Raw genomic sequence first — 15,601 nt, forward strand, 5'->3', positions numbered from 1 at the left:
ATATTTACTGATCAAAAACAATTCCCTAAAAGGGTGACTACACAGCAGTTGAGAACATGAAGGGCATGTTTTCTTTAAATGTACCCATTCCTCTTGAATTCTGACATTTGCACAAATCTTGTCATGCCCAGTGACCACGGAAGGCTCACTTCCCCAATTCAGGAAGTGGATTTATTAGATTACTATATTAAAGCACAGAAATGCCAGAGAATTATTATTTTTACCACACTGATTTTAGAAATAATATTCACAGACTTTCCCACTTGAGGGGAATCTGACAAAACGAGCCAACCTTCCTGAACACATTCAATACGTCTTCATAAAGCACACTGGAAAACACAAAATCATCTACATTCTCCCATTATGCTGCTGTCTGAAATAAAACGATAGGAAATATGTTATTGTTGGCTCTCTCTTTCTGCTGGGGTTGGGGTGAGGAAACACATGCATTTTTACAAATACAAGGGCCAGCAAGTCGTGCCTGTGACTCATTTCTCTGACAATTTCAAACTGCTTGTCTTTCATAGGATTTCTTATGGCTATTTACATTTTCACTCAGTGAAAATCAATTACCTTCCTGCAATAAGCCTCATTTACTACCTTTGAGTATAATAGAAACACCATTAGGATGATGACATTACCCAAAAGAAGGGCACCACACAGTTGGTAGACATAAATTAGAACCCTTTCACATATGCATTAGAAATACTGCTGTGACTGAAATATGCATAAAATCCGTATCTATTAGAGCTATTAGTGTGTGGTGGTGATGATTTTGAAGGAGGAGGGGGAGATTGTGATCTACTACTTTGACAAAATTATGTATTTCTCTTTTTTCCCCCTCAGTATGTGCCACTGATGCAATAAGCACAGGCCCCCAGCTGAGCTGCATTTGGAAATGCCACTGAGCATGGTATGCGCGCTTCACTTCCCTTTGCCGAAGCAAGACACTGTCAGGAATAGAGTGCATGTGTGCCGCCAAGCCTGCTCCTCCTTCATCACCCTGACCTCCACTGTTTGCGGATGTCTGCCTCGGTGAAGCTACCGCTCATGTGGAAAAGAGCTCGTACAGATCAATTCATAGGATTTAGGGACATTTAACTTCCATCAAGCCCACATCATCGTATTGATATTTGAAGACTAACTTATTAGCAGACATTAATGGGACTAACATAAAGGACTAGACATTTGCAAGGAAGAGAGAGAGAGGGAGAGGCTTTTTTTTTTTTTAAACTAATCTAGAAATTTCCCCCCTCTGAGATTGCCAAGCTGAGGAAACTGCTCTAAATGTAGTTATTTTTACCTGGGTTCTTATAAGCTTAAGCAAAACAAAATTATAACTCAGTGTGAAAAAGGAGGTTCTGCTTAAAAACCTTATGCATAAAATGTGTAAAGTATGATGCTGCTCCCCTCCCACCAACGGATGGATTTGATAGCACAGCAAGCACCGTATGAATTAAAAAAGTATTAGGACACAGTCTTTTTATGAAAAGGATTTGGATTCTAATCCACCTGTAATACTTATTACAGAGATAATGCTGAATTCATAATTAGAACTGCAAGTTTAGACAATTAATTTCTTATGCATATTCCTTGTTAGAGTTAGCAAGTTTGCGAAGCACAGGGTGTGGAAAACAAGGATTTCATTATATGGCAATGTTGAGCTTAATAACATTCAGTCAATCCCATGGAATTTCAGGATGACCAAGGGGGCGGGGAATGCAACATTACCTAGAAATTAGGCTTTAGATATATTCTATGTTACGTTGATGCCAATGGAAGGTTTTTAAAAAGCCTTATTGCCTTGCATGGGAAATTTTGGGGGGAACAGGAGCTGCAGTTAGGGAGTTAAATTGCCCCTCCCCATCAGTAGCCCCCTACCAAATACCCCCAGAGCAATCATATTTTTAAAAGTTTTCATTGATAAAAAGAGAGTGGGGAGTTGTGAGGAGGGGAGTGAGGGAAGGGGAAAGGAGAAGAAATGGGAAGAAGGGGGACGAAAAGAAGTAAGGGGAAGAGGGATTGCTATGTAAATAAATATGTCATTAAGGATGCAATAAAGATAATCCCCAATATAACTTTCTTCTGAGTAAACTGACAGGAATGTGCTACAAATTTATTTATTTTTTGAAACCCCTGGTGCATGTGACACACATGCTGCAGCCAAACCTCAAAGTTATTGGAAAACACTGCTTCTAAAAATAAAATAAAAACCATGAACTGTTTCCTCATAACTTTTCCCCAGTTTCAAAATAAGGGTTAATAGCCTCATTAGAAACTATAGCAAGGATTGAGGAAACCATATATGGGAAAGATAGGTAGCCTCCTTTAGTGACATAAAACAGCACAGCTTTTACTGGATCATCTTTTAAAACCTACATATATTGAAAAGCCCATCTCCACAGCTACTTTAAAGAACAACAACTCAACATTTCCAGGATTCTAACAATTTTCTTTGTTGCTTCTGGTTTATTTTTCTCTCTAGCACTAACTTTATTAATATTGTTTATGGTTCTAAACAATTACAGTTATTTTGAGTTAAGTAGTATGCATTATTCCAACAGGTTACAAGCGACCAAACTCCCAAGGATGGTAGACACCCAAGCAGGACTTTTGACTCCATCTCCCTTTTTTAAAAAAAGAAAAAGAAAAAAGCAGCAGCCTCTGAAACTAAAACCCACACTATTGGGTAAGTCGCACACAATTCTCTGAATTGTCACCACATACTTGGAAAGTTAGACATATGGGATCTGTGGAAAAGGCTGTGGTCACAGATCCTGAAAGTATTAATAGAATGAAAGGTGTTAATTCCAGGGTCAGTGAATAAGTTAAAACTGGCTGGAGGTCACCATGAGGCAGTAGGAGGGGGGAGGCCGGGAGGGATGATTCCATTCTTTAGAGGAAAGCATGAACCAAAATGGCTTTGGTCTGACCTGTTCAGCCCACTTCTTCATCTTTGCATGTTCCCCACTTTCAGGGCCAGCATGCCTTCATTAGTAACATTCTTGCCTCTGGGGCAGAAGGTCATCTGCTGAAGGCCCACACAAGAGTCTAAGCACAAGGTTCAATGCTGACATTGCAACCATGCAGGACTATTAGGGGAAGGGGGGGCATCCTGTCCTCTTTAGATGAGGCGTTAAACTGATATCCCTTCTGGCAAAGTCAAAAAGAATGATTTAAAATGGGAAACAATAAGCTTTGTGGTGGAATATGCGCTTTACAAAAAATAGCTGACTGGAAAAAAGAAAAGAGTTGAGAATGAATCCTACATTCTGGTAACTGGAACAAAACAGATTATTATTATTATTATTATTATTATTATTATTATTATTATTATTATTCTCCTTCTCTATTTCTCTTAACCATCACTAGGTTCAAGAGAAGCACCACAAAGTTTAGAAGTTAATGCAAGCGTTTGAAGACTACTGTTTTGAAAAACTTGAATAGATCACAATGCTTTATATGTAAAAATATAGGCAGAGCTAGCCTCACCACTGGCAGAGTGAGGCAGCTGAGGGGCAGTGAGTGGATAACCTTTATGTGCTGCATAGTCTGCCCTGCCCTGCCTAAGCTAGCCTTCTACCCTCAGAAGCAGTAAAGGATGCTGTCCCCTGACCAGTGCCGTAGTAAGATTAAACTGCCAGTTTGGTCAGCTTCTGTACATGGAATGAGAGGATGGAGGAGGCTCCATCTTTGTACAGCTCAGGCAGCAAAACATTTGGGGCTGGGCCTGCCTTGGCTCTAATGTTTCTTTTAACACCTTCATTCCAACTTAGAGAGAACAGGGTTTAAAGTTATGGACTGAGCTGTAAAAGATGTTTAGCTTTCTACTTGTGGAATATGTTAAAAATGGACATCAATAACTCATTTTCAACTTCCCTAAAGCTTTGCTGATTGATGGTATGACATTTCTATGCTTAAACCTGAACCTTTTACTTTTAAAGACAGGGTACAACAGTGAGACTTTTTAATTGAAAAGTGTATGGGTTTTTTAATTGTTTCTGTAATTTCTGTCCCCCAATAAATCTGGTGGTGCCCTCCAGATGTTGCTGGCCTACAACTCCCATCAACAATAATATCTAACAAAAAATCAAGTATGCATGCATATGAGAATCAGAGAGTAATGACATCATTAACCCTCCTGGACCCTGCTTTGCAGCAGTTTGGGGGACAAGTCCTTCCAAGAACATGTGCAGAGGAGGGCAACCCAGACAATCAAGTGTCTGGAAACCAAGCCTTATGAGGAATGGTTGAGGGAGCTGGGTAGCCTGTAAAAAAGGAGACGGGGAGGAGATATGATAGCCACCTTCACAAGGAAGATAGAGTAATCTTGTTTTCCCATACTCTGGAGGGTGCCACATGCCACTTCTGCAACACTGTAGTCACTTCAGGTAGTCTGTAGATGATTTAAATATTTATAGTTGTTTGTTTGTTTGTGAACACCTCTCCCTATTCCAAAATCAGAAATATGGATTGTCATATAAACCACCCTTAAAAAGTAAACATGCATGCAGAAGGTGTTAGGTTTAATCCCAGGCTTGGAGTGTCATGGACCACGATTGTGGGCAATACTGAGGTAGATGAACCAGCAGTCTGACTCAGCATAAGGCAGCTTCCTGTGATCTTAAATTTAAAATCCTACTTATATACCTATCCAATAACAGTTTATACTCATCAAAGCAATCCACTTCCCCTCACACCCCAAACTGAGAAGAGTATCTGTCATACCAAACCACAACAAACAGGGAAGAACTACAGGTAAGATGTTATCCATTTGTTCCTGGTTTAAGTGGAGACAAGAACTGTAATGGATCATATTCTAATCCACCCCACAGCAAATGTGATCTCAACTCCTTGAAGATGAAGTTAACTCTATATGTTTCCCTCAACTCTTTTGTTACCTTTGTACAACTGCCTGGTTAATGACCCCCATCAAGTAGTTAGCTTATAAGATTACTCTCCCTAACCCAATATTTGCAACACTAAATCAACTGAGAGTAGTTTATGTTTAAAAAGTATGCATATGTAATTGATGGCCTAACACTGGAAGGAAATGTAAGTTGCTTATCTAGTAAGTAAAGCTGTTCCTGATTGGCCCATTCCAATTCTAGTAATATGCATGCAACTCTCAGCAGTAAGGAAACCTTTACCCCTTACCCTATGGGTAAAAGGGGATCCTATCCAGCGATTGCCCCTGGAAGGGGCAGAGCTCCCTCTCAGTTCTGCTCTTCATTTCAACATTCCCTCACAAATATGGGGAAAGGAGGATTATAAAAGTATACTCAATGGAATAGTTATAGGTAAGCAACTCCTGTTTCTTCTGAAGCAGCCCTGGGAAATCACACTAACAGTATGCAAAAAATTCCTTCCAGTAGCACCTTAAAGACCAACTAAGTCAGTTCTTGGTATGAGCTTTCGTGTGCATGCACACTTCTTCAGATACCAGGTATCTGAAGAAGTGTGCATGCACACGAAAGCTCATACCAAGAACTGACTTAGTTGGTCTTTAAGGTGCTACTGGAAGGAATTTTTTTTTGTTTTGACTATGGCAGACCAACACGGCTACCTATCTGTAACAGTATGCAAACATCGGCCTGCAATCTGAGGAGTACAGAAAACTCATTCTAAGAGAAAAAGCAGAATCACATATCCATACAGTGCATTTGTCCTGGCAGTAAACCCCCTCTAGAAGCGCATGAAGAAAGGGTGTAGAGAAGACTACATGGCATCTCTGGACATGTCTGAGGGAACAGTTCTGAAGGCAGATGAAGAAACAGCTGCAACCCAGAAAGTGTGCCATCAGGAGACCCAAGGGCAGATTGCCTAGGAAGGTGTAGCAGAAAGACACACAACAGCTGTAGCTCTGAGAGCATGTGCCATCCACAAACCCACGGGCATGTTGCTGATAAGAGTACACCAGAAACATGTATGACACAGTTCAAGAGAGTATCTGTGAGGAAGCCGCAGCTTCCATTGGAAGAAAGGCAGAGCAGCCACTGGATACCTTGCAAAAAGTACTGCATGGCTTTAAGGTAGTACAAGAGGCTTGACAAGAAAGGAAAAAATAGAGATAAACTAATGTGATGCTATTTCAGAAGCACAAATGCTGACAAATTAGAAAGCCTTCAGATGACGTCTAGAGTGCAAGTTATCTGGAAATGATGGAGAATCTTTGCTTTTCCTATGCAAGGGCTGTGGGGAATACTGGATATTTGTCAAATACAGTGGTACCACTGGTTACAAACTTAATTCGTTCCAGACATCCGTTCTTAACCTGAAGCCGTTCTTAACCCGAGATACCACTTTAGCTAATGGGGCCTCCCACAGCTGCCACTCCGCTGCCACACAATTTCTGTTCTCATCCTGGGGCAAAGTTCTTAACCCAAGGTACTACTTCCGGGCTAGCGGAGTCTGTAACCTGAAGTGTTTGTAACCCGAGGTGTTTATGGAATATACTGAGTGGAATGTTTGATCAGGTTACACTACTTTCCAATGTAAATCATAAGTGAGCATTCAGAGCTATGGTGAGTGCTTTTTTTTTAATGGGAACTCCATTGTATAGGAATCACATCTTGCACCTGGTTTTGTACCCCCTGCCATGCCGCTAATTTGCATCAAGTTCTGGAGTTGAAGGTGGGGCTACAGAACCAGATACAAATAATGCATCAGAGGACAGACCCAATTATCAATTACACCTCATGACTCATTGTTGTCGTTTAGTCGTGTCCGACTCTTCGTGACCCCATGGACCAGAGCACGCCAGGCACTCCTGTCTTCCACTGCCTCCCGCAGTTTGGTCAAACTCATGTTAGTAGCTTCGAGAACACTGTCCAACCATCTCATCCTCTGTCATCCCCTTCTCCTTGTGCCCTCCATCTTTCCCAACATCAGGGTCTTTTCCAGGGAGTCTTCTCTTCTCATGAGGTGGCCAAAGTATTGGAACCTCAGCTTCAGGATCTGTCCTTCCAGTGAGCACTCAGGGCTGATTTCCTTCAGAATGGATAGGTTTGATCTTGCCGTCCATGGGACTCTCAAGAGTCTCCTCCAGCACCATAATTCAAAAGCATCAATTCTTTGGCGATCAGCCTTCTTTACGGTCCAGCTCTCACTTCCATACATCACTACTATACAAACCATAGTCGGCAAGGTGATGTCTCTGCTTTTTAAGATGCTGTCTAGGTTTGTCATCACTTTTCTCCCAAGAAGCAGGCGTCTTTTAATTTCGTGACTGCTGTCACCATCTGCAGTGATCATGGAGCCCAAGAAAGTAAAATCTCTCACTGCCTCCATTTCTTCCCCTTCTATTTGCCAGGAGGTGATGGGACCAGTGGCCATGATCTTCGTTTTTTTGATGTTGAGCTTCAGACCATATTTTGCACTCTCCTCTTTCACCCTCATCAAGAGGTTTTTAAATTCCTCCTCACTTTCTGCCATCAAAGTTGTGTCATCTGCATATCTGAAGTTGTTGATATTTCTTCCGGCAATCTTAATTCATCCAGTCCAGCCTTTCGCATGATGAGTTCTGCATATAAGTTAAATAAGCAAGGAGACAATATACAGCCTTGTCGTACTCCTTTCCCAATTTTGAACCAATCAGTTGTTCCATATCCAGCTCTAACTGTAGCTTCTTGTCCCACATAGAGATTTCTCAGGAGACAGATGAGGTGACCAGGCACTCTGATTTCTTTAAGAACTTGCCATAGTTTGCTGTGGTTGACACAGTCAAAGGCTTTTGCGTAGTCAATGAAGCAGAAGCAGGTGTTTTTCTGGAACTTTCTAGCCCATGACTCATACCCTAGGGTAATCTGCAAATCCAAGTACAACTCTACACCTCTGTTTGTTACAGATAGGGATTCTAACATGGTTTCTAAAAGTAGCCCTCACACTTGTGCAAAAACGTGCTCAACAGTAATCAATCAATACTCATATTTTACAGGTGAGGAACACTGAGCATGAAGGCGAAATAAGTAACTGGCTTTAGGATACCCATGGCAGATAATGCCTTTTACTTGAAATTTTACTTGCTGCATTGGGCAGAGGAGACCTTTCTGATTTACTGCAAACCAGAGAGCAACTAGCAGATCCCAATATATCTTATGCCCACCCCCTGGTATAAAGGACAGTTTTCAGGCCACATGCAAACAGACACACATAACTCGCAAATAAAAAGAATACATTCAGCCCAAAGGAGTAAACATAATGCCACCTTAAGTTCCGTAGGAGCCACAAGTCATGATCTTGCAAAATTTTCAGGCATTTGTTTTATAAAATATACATATATTCTGTTCTCAAATACGCTTAGTTTTATTTGTGTCATGCATTTATCATACTTGTCTCTTCCTTGCGGGGCGGAGGGCACCCCACACAAACCTGTACCGCTCTTGCTTTGCTGATAAATCCCCATGTCTTTACATCTCATCCACAAGCTTTCAGTAGATACCTTTCTCTTTAAACACATTTCTCAAAGCCTCCCTCAATGTTTAAAGATACTGTGAAAACATCTGAGTAGGTCACTTGCACAGCACTATTGTAATCGCAGCGGCAAGAATGGGATTTCCCATCTGCACTGTAATGAAACGGGGGCAGACCTGCTGAAGAGATGACAGCCACTCTCCAGGATGCAATCCTGTTTGTGGGGGCTTAAGTCAGATAAGATGTGCACCGCAGAACCGAGACAGAGGAAGGACAGGAAATGAAAAGCATCTACATTTACAAAGAGGCGTAAGCACTGTGAAATGACAGGGGAGTCTTGTGGAGTCAGATAACTGCTTTTCCCCCAGGATTCTTTCCTTTGGGGTAGAATGTTATGGTTAGATGAATGTATCCACCTGGCAGTGCAGCCTCCACACACACAAAAAGCATGTAGTATGGTCCTGGGACTATAAGGCTAGAAAGAAAAGAGAAAGCCTTCATGGCACAACCCTACATAAATGCACAGTAATGGCTGACCATGTGGCTCTATCCCATCACAGTGGGGGAAGGGCATCTGACTACATAGTGCCTTTTTTTACCACCAGAGGCAACTGGTTAAATACAAGCCTGATACATATTGAATGTGATGATTAATTTCTTACATAGGCTCACGGCAGACGTAATGGCTTAGTTCAGATGTCTCTGCCAAACCATGGTGCAGTTGCCAGATACGTGCAGTGCACCTTCTTCATATCGGCATCTCCCCCTCTGCTTCAGCAACAATTCCCCCTTCTACGGCCTGACATGCAGTCACCATAGTTTGCTACGCCACCTGAGTCAGGCAAATTATGGTTACCACTAGCCACAGTTCACATCTGTACCAGAATCAGATATTTAGCACTTAACTCATTGAAGTTATGCTATATAGTACTGAAAAAGGTAAGGATCATGCCAATAAAGGCTGAATGGAGGGGTGGATGGAAAAGGAAAGGATGGGGAATTTGAATGGGGGAGAGGAAAGGGGAACACACAACCTCAAGGGAAAGGAGGAGGAGAGGTGGAAAGGCATACAGTCCCAAGGAACTCCCAATTTTTAACCATGGTTAAGAGATTGGGGGAGAATGGGTTGCATTCAACATAGTGCTACGGCAACCATTCTACCAGTGCAAGCATTTTTCCTTGCACCACAGAACACTCTCCCCATCTCCTCCCCTTGCACCCCCCTAAATCTGTTCCTGGGTTTCCCTGCAACCCTCTTGAGCAGATTTGGGGAGGGCAAAGGGTGCACACATAGAGGTGGGGAGGAGGAATCCCACTGCACTAGTGCACCTCCTCTCCCACCATGGTCCTGATCCAGAACTTGGGGGGTCATGCCACCTATTTGCATTGCAGGAAAGCAACTACGTTCAGGACATCTGACTAATACAGATTGGGATTCAAGTTACTCATTTTTAAAAACCTATCACACAATTACTTTGTAAATGGTGTCTCAGCTAGTTTGGCCCTCAGTCACTGATATAAGAGGGGTTATAAAACTTTCTTAAAATTGCCATCTTTGAAAATGGATCATAATTTATTGTTCACGTTGGTTGCTTTTTCTACTTATTTAAATTATAAATAAGATTTAGGACCAGCATTTCAAATAGCCTTCTTAAACTGTCATGAAATGCACTGCCCCAAATATCCAAGTTTATTTGCAGAACAAAAATAATCATTTGTATATCATTTCTTGCATAATAGCTCCAGATTTATTTTACGCAGTTCAGAAAGAAAAATCATTTGTTTTACTTGAGAATGAATTATCATCAAGGAAGAGCAATTAAGATTGTTTCCAACTGTAAAAATTGGTGTTTCACTGAGCACATATGTGCACGAGGAACACTGCCCGGAAAGTGGGGCATTTCATTTTCTTTGCTGTGAGAGAATCTGCTTTTCAAAGTTAGAAGAGTTTTAAAAGCATTTTTCACACATGGAGGTAGACGAATGGAGGAATAGAAAATGGTGCGGGGAAGGGAAAACAAGAAGCCCACTGTGAACATTTAATTTTCCCTCACGTATCTCTGGCTCATAAGCATTAAGTTTAAATAAGAATAAAAAAGGCAATCCTGGTCTAAACCATGAAAGGAAAACAGGCAAACATGCAGTAATAATTATTACTACAATTGTTTACATGGGACTACTGTGACAGTGGTAGTAGCAATACTAATAGTAGTACTGTAGTAGTTTTTAAATGATTAAAATGTTGATGTAAAAATTAATCATTTAAAACTGAGACGGTCTAAAGCCAAAATTATTATGTAGACAAGCTATGAGACAAACCTTTTTTAGAGTTAATGCAGAGTGTGGAAGTAGGACCAAACGGGTTGCAAAACCGTAACTGTGGCAGGATCCTAACTTCCGTCAAAATATCCAAAGAGGCTTAATACATCAATATGATTTGTACTTTATAATTAAATAAATGCCAAGTAAATCATTAAAAGAAATGTCAAGACCATCATTGGCAGCTGTTTTCCCTGCTAAAACGGGAGGGAAGTAGAGGAGCAGGGCAGCGAGCAAACCCCACAGCGGTCTGCAAAGTCACTAGTGGGAAAACAACAAAGGCCTTTCCATGCAACTAACACAGATGTGCCCATAGCCAAACTGTCAGAAGCAGTTAAGATGACAGCTACTCACAGTTCATTATTTCCTTCTCACAGGTCACTGGGTGACAAGCTGGGTCACCATGCTTTGTTGGCTGCTACAGTTCTCCCCCCCCCCCCAAAACAACTTCTATTTAATTTAAATAAAGGTAAGTTGCTCAATTTAATATAAGAACGCAAACAACCACAACCTCACACCGGCAGGTGAAAAACATGAAACACAGCCGCTATATTACTTCTGTACCACGTTGAGTTAGGTTTGTATTGCTGTATCTAAAAAGAACAGAAAAAAATGAATTTAAATTATCTAGCTCAAACAGAGAGCTGAGTAATTTTGTCAAGATTCAACTAAAGCATGTAATGAAAGCTAATTTGTCCCCAATTCAAAGCTTTAACCTTTAGAACATTTATATGGCAGATAAATCATGAGGAAAAGCTTGAGTTTTCAGTGAAAAGATTCACTCCATCATAATTTTCCCACAAAGTACAATGTGGGGGTTAAGTATACTGAAAAATTGATTCATGAAAACAGAAAACCCCATGTGTTATGTTTTAAGAAATTATATATATATATATATATATATATATATGAAAAAAACAAATTCTTCAATTTTTCACTGCAAAAAAAAAGGATGGGAAATAAAAGTGCTTTTAGTTGTATCTATATAAACTAAATATTTCACCTGTGATTTATAGGAATTTTCTTTCTACTGGAAAAGGGTAGATGGTCAATGTTATATAGATCAAGACAAAACCCTGTTAATATGTTTTGCCATTGATGGCAATGAAAGATAAAGTATAACATTTTAATTTAAATCTTCTGGATTTCCCCCCCCCCCCCCAATAAATACCTGACATGGAACTACTGATTTAGGCGGAAGGGCCAAATTGTAAGGGAGCAAGTGGTCCCGTAAAAGTCATAGGGACTATTCATATACCTAAAATTATATAGGGCAATGCATTTTGCTGTGCTTTTAATGTGGATTTCTGCATGCAGGTACAAGCAGGATAAATGTATACTTGGCAGATCTAAATATGCGTAGGTGAAGTAGATGGAGGCTGGGGTGCAGAGTTATGTGGGTGAAGTTTGATTTGTGCAATGGGGCTTCCACCCCTCCTTATTGTATCCCATTGCACCCTGGAAAGCTGCTCCTGAGAGTTGGAGGGATTTTTGGAATAGTGTAGAATGTGGCATTGGGCGGGGGGGGGGGGACATGTGTATGACAGCTTTTCTCCCTTAAGATGCCTCTACTCAATTTATTTTGATCCTCCCCTCTCCCTACAGACTCCTATGAAATATCCCATGACATTCCGGGCTGGTGTGTGTGGCTCCCAAGAGAGTATTTTCCGGTGCACAGCAACAGCAGTGGGAAGGACGGAGTGAGAAAGCCCGACTGGTCTACTTGCACCACCTTGGATACAAGCCATAGGTTTACACTGACAAGGATGTCTCACTTGCCTCATGCAAGATCTTTGCTCTACCTTGGAGTCATTCTATAAAGCCACCCACCATAAAAGTATCCATTTACTGCCAACAGTTCACTTTCAATGCATTATTCCATATGACCAACATCCCCCACCATCTGCCCATTGGATTTTGGGAAGAACTGACCTGAATGGCAGAAGTGCCTATCAGGAGGGAAAAAATCATCTGCCATACTAATTATTTTGTTTTGGAATAGACAAATCAATCGAATGTGAGACATCGAGTGCCACTTTGTATTGCAAAGTCTTCATAATAACAGTATCAATTTGTATTACATGAAATATCTTTCATTTACACACACCATTCTTCTGCATGTGCATCTATGCACTCCACAAATCTTGGCGAATAATTCAATATTGTGCAGGTATAATGTGAACTGGGAAATCAGGAGTGGTTCCCAGAATAAATGACCTGCTTCTTCTCAGCCTCTTCAGTCTTATTTGTAGATTTCCCCTGTGCCCCTTAATCAGTGGTGCCCATTGGAACTGACAGGGCAGAATGCAGCGAGACCAACAGTAGGTGGAACAAGAGCCAATGACAGGCAAAAACAGCTAATTCATGTTTTACCTACATTCTGCTCCTTGCTGAGCAGAGCAACACAAAGATCTGCACAAACTGGCCCTGCAGTTTTTTAAAAAAATCATTTCTGAGGTTAACTCTCTTGATACAACAAGGAAGGTGGCTTTTTCATAGACTCGTAGAATCATAGAATTTTAGAGTTGGAAGGGACCGTGCTTGTCAACTAGTCCCTCTAATGCAGGAATCTTTTGCCCAATGTGGGGTTCAAACCCACAGCCCTGATATTAAGAGTCTCAGGCTCTAGTGATTGAGCTCTCTCAGGTCAGTCCAGAGTTTGTTCAGCTCAAGACTTAAGTCTACCAGGAAGCAGAACACATATATTTCCATATAATAGAGGCATTTAGGCAAAGTCCACTCTGTTTGAAAATAACAACAGTGGCCACTATTGGATCATGCATTTGGAAGTGTATAAGGAGACTCTCACAAATGTCCACTCTACCGTTAGCTAAATAATGAATTGTCTCATGCTTGGATTCCTTCTGTGAGATTGCTGTATCATTATGCACTGAAGAAAGGGGAATGACATCCTTCCTTTCCTTAGTACAACTAACAAGGGTCAAATGTTCTTGAGAACCAATAATCCAGCTCTAGTGACTTCTAGATTTTCAGGCAAGGAACTCTCAGGGAATATGTGGGCCTAGGGGGAAAAAAGTGCCAAACAGAATCAGCTAATTCTCTGACCAGGGACATTTGAGAAGATGTTATTGGTTGTTATATTTCTCCCAGAACCCTGTAAGCCTGGTGTTAGTTTCTCAACCACTGTCTCACCTAGGTTTTGAGCTGCTTAGAGCCCCTTATTCTTTCCTCACATGTGTCTATCATATGCATAAGATGTTTTGGAATCTCAACACAGCCAGAACTGTATGCCTTACTTCACAGGTTTGGACGGCATGTTGCTGCCTCATTGGACATCTTCCCGTGAATGGCATTAATTGTTCATCAATTGTAGGATTCACACGGCATGAAACATTGCAGGAAAGTGTTAGTAAACATATCCCACAGGTCACACAAAGGGACAAGCTTGTCTCTCACACAGGTAGTTTAGTGTTGAAGCTGATAATCAAATCTACGGATTTCATTGATTCTTGTGAAGGAAGCCAGTGGCATATTGCCCTGGAAGTGTTGAGGGCAACCCTAAACAGCACATTTTGTGAAGATCTTTATGTGAACAGAGAATAGTGGTCAACTAAAGGCCTTTAACTGAGAGTTATCATTAAGTCTGGCCACCTGCTGGTGTGAGGGTGCTGGTTGCTTGCAAATATCTGCAAATGCAGTTGGGTTCTCAGTGACACCCAACCCACAATAAGTATTAGTAAATTTTGTGCAGAATGCTGAATAGTTTGTTTCCCAGGATCATAAGGAATGTTGTAAATGGGGGAAATGTTTAAAGATTTAGGTTTGAAAGATTTTTAGAAACCTGTGGGTACGATTTGTGAGGATATAATGAATGTCAGTTATTTTTATATTATGAAACTATAGAAAACATTGCTCTTCATCCTCTATGCTCTTATGGACAGAACAGAATTTGGTTATGAGCCCCCGCCCCTCCCAATGTTTTCAAAGAATCTTGTCACTCCCAGGTCCTCAATCAGGAATTTCATCTTTTAACCATACACTTTTTTTTTTGCAATCTGTCAATTCTGAAATATCACCACAGAAGGTGAAAGGTAGTCATTAAAGAGGTACTCTATGCCTATTATGTCATCAATATTAAGAATCCCTGGGTTTGTTTCATCAACTCAATGCAGAAAGTTGCACCATGCTGCATCATCTGACCAGAACGTTGCGACATAATGGAATGCCCACTCAGAATACCGTTCCACATTTCATGTTCAAATCCTAAGCAGCCGGGAAAGATGGGGAAATTGCCAAAATACAAGATTGAAATTTATGATCAATCTCTGTTTGAACATAAAACACAGTTTCAAAGCCCACATCCACTCTCAAGAGAGGGAATTAATATATAAAATATATTTCAATATTATGCAAAACATCTCATATTCATGCAAACTGCTTTGTGAGTACTAGAGCCTAAGTACTTCCAGTGAGTTTATTGCCATATAACACCCAATGCAGAAAAAGTGGAGGGGTCTATGTAATATTGCTTATTAGTTTTGAATTTTAATATTGTTGTTTTACCTTTGTATCATATTGTAGGTAAAAATGCATCAAATGCATAAATGATGTACTCATATAAAATTAACTTCAGTAGAACAAAGCATGTAACCAAATCATACACTTTACTCTTCTATGCATAATAAGTTAACAATAATTACCTCAGTGATCCTCTTCCATAGTGTACACATCAATCTTTTTCTTTTTTTAAAAAAAAAACCTGCATAAATGTCACCCCTTTCCGTTAGTTTTGGTCAAAACTCCATGTCTGCTTGCAAGCCAGAGGGCTTCTGAGATATTTCAATAATATCCAGGAAATCAATCTTACATGAAACTGAAGGAAAACATCTAATGTCATTGAACAATAAAT

General features: G+C 40.6%; 1 protein-coding gene across 8 annotated transcripts in view; it reads right to left on the minus strand.

Annotated features, from left to right (window-relative positions):
* The window catches only part of DCDC1 (doublecortin domain containing 1), a 267,210-nt gene that overhangs the window by 112,676 nt on the left and 138,933 nt on the right, over positions 1-15,601 (minus strand). The gene's annotated exons all lie outside the window — the stretch shown is intronic.

This window comes from Podarcis gaigeae, assembly GCF_964106915.1.
Source record: "Podarcis gaigeae genome assembly, chromosome: 1".
Lineage (NCBI taxonomy): Eukaryota > Metazoa > Chordata > Lepidosauria > Squamata > Lacertidae > Podarcis > Podarcis gaigeae.